Source organism: Oratosquilla oratoria, chromosome 25 (assembly GCF_046742065.1).
Source record: "Oratosquilla oratoria isolate Oo_2021 chromosome 25, ASM4674206v1, whole genome shotgun sequence".
Taxonomy (NCBI): Eukaryota; Metazoa; Arthropoda; class Malacostraca; order Stomatopoda; family Squillidae; genus Oratosquilla; species Oratosquilla oratoria.
In genome coordinates this window covers 8,446,865-8,449,364 of record NC_134801.1, presented here as the reverse complement: position 1 = coordinate 8,449,364, position 2,500 = coordinate 8,446,865, and positions in this window count along the sequence as shown.

Below are 2,500 nucleotides of genomic sequence, written 5' to 3'. Positions count from 1 at the left end.
TTCAAACATTTTGAATGTTACCTGAGCTACCCAGGGCACGATACTCTCGTGTACAGTGACCATAATCCTCTAATCATCATCGAGAAGTCTCGACTTACCAACCGGTGAATCTCCCGTTTTCTGCTCATTAACCCAATGCCTTAATCTACGCCGTCTACATCCTGAAAACGGAATCGCCAAGAAGCCATTGAACCTCATGAGAAGTTACTCAAGTTTTCTCAATGGTTTGGTCCACGGCTTCGAAGATAATTGTGAGACAGTGTTAAGTGTTCATATTAAGGGACTGTGGGAAGTGCTTATAGGTGAACGTGTCATAAAAGTTGTTCAATTTCTTTGGTGAACTTATGTATACTTACTCTATCGGAAAGAGTATTATTGCATACTAAATTGTTTTAGTAACATGTATATATTACGTGTAGTTAATTTTTTTTTATGATAGTATCTGTAATCATTGAAGTATCCACAGGCATAGGTAATCAGCCTACTATGTAGGAAATGAAAGATTAGAGTCTTGGAAACAACTTCATCAAGTTAGATTTTTTCCTACTCTCTTTTATTTTTTTTATAATTTTTTTATTTTGAATAGTAGAAACTTCAGTGAAAATCTGCTATGATAAATTAAACAAAAAAATTAAGTTACAGTTTCCTTTGTTTTTTTCTAATCAAATTAAAGAACTACTCTTTCTCTTTACAAATTCGAAAGAATGAATGAAATCGGACAAAAAGAAACAGAGATATGGCTATTTGAATATAAAAAAACATAAACTTTTCAGGAGAGGCATTTTAAGTTTAAAGGAGCGCACCGGCATTTAAAATCCTCCGGCCGCGTACTCACTCGTGACATTGTCTATTTTTTTACGTTTCCGTTTAAAACTTTAAACAAAACTGAACTGGCTATCGAAAATTTGACTTAATTTCAATATACAGAATGTTTTTTCATGCAATGGGGTTGCCAGATGTCGCCAATAATTTATCTATTTCATTTTATATATAAGAACAGAAACGGAATTGAGCTGTAATATTTGGTCGAAGTGTTACAGCCATCATAGGGAATCTTTTGAATACCTGTTGGTAGAAAAAAAGATAATACGATCGCATGCATGACTGGTAGGCTAACAGATACGCGACAGGGCGACATCCTTTCTCCTTTAGCTTTGAAGAGATACTGAGATCCTTGTGGTGATTGACGATTAGTGTTGGGCAAGTTGCCAGATATCTCCATATATATTAATTATAGTAAACAAAACAGAACTGGGTATCAAAATTTTGACTTTATTTCAATATACAGAATGTTTTTTCATGCAATGGGGTTGCCAGAGGTTGCCAAAAATTTATCTATTTTATTTTATATATAAGAAAAGAAACGGAATTGAGCTGTAATATTTGGCTAAAGTGTTACCACCATCATAGAGAATCTTTTGAAATGTTTACCTAAAATTCGTTGATTTTCCAGAATTTTTCGTGTTTTCGCGCCCTACAGTCCCTTAACTATTTTGAACCTGATTGGAAACCCCTTCCCTAAGTTGACTATATAAGTGGATGATTCCGAATCCACGCTCTCACATTCCCTCATTCTACGTCTCCGCAACTCCCGCAGCTGTGCCTACACCTATTTACACGGGCCACGTAGGTAACCAGTAAGTCCGAGGACATATATTTAAAGGAAATATACTTATTATAGACTTATAGATTACATGCCTGAAAAAAGAAAAAGAAAAATGTTTCCAATTTAATAGGTGAATTTTATCACACGCTGATTAAAAAATTACCACTAAAATTACTATATCACATCAAGTTTTTTTCTCGCAATATTCAATTTTGTATTTGCATATTTCGGCTGTTATTTTTGCTATATATTTTTTTCCTTTCCAGCATGTAAAATGGCTTCTAGAGGTTACTTAACAAGTCCGAATAGCTACTGCTACGTTTGTGGAGAATTTGTTGTAGAGAAGCAACGGAGAAATATTATGAATTTCGGCAAGGAAGCATACTATGTATACTTTAGAGTGAAGCTGGGTGACCAAGATAAGAACTGGGCTCCTCATATAGTTTGTTCAATATGTGTGGAAGAATTGAGGCAGTGGACAAAGGGTGAGAAGAAGGCCATGCGCTTCGGTGTTCCAATGATATGACGGGAGCAGAAAAAACTACAGCGATGATTGCTATTTCTGCACATGCAAAGTCCAAGGGTATAGCTCGAAGACAAGGAAAAATATTGCCTATCCGAATCTTCCATCAGCATTGCGACCTATTCCTCATGGTCCAGATGTGCCAGTCCCATCACCTCCAAATAGTCTGGACGATGTACAACTAAGTTCAGGCTCCGAAACTCACAGCGATGATGCATCAGATTTCTGCCTTGGAGATGAGAGCAATGAACTTCAATTGCTTGGTCAGAGTAAACTAAATGATCTTGCGAGGGATATAGGACTGACAAAGGAATCAGCAGAGCTTTTAGGCTTAAGACTTGAATCTAAGAATCTGTTAGCTCATGGTACAT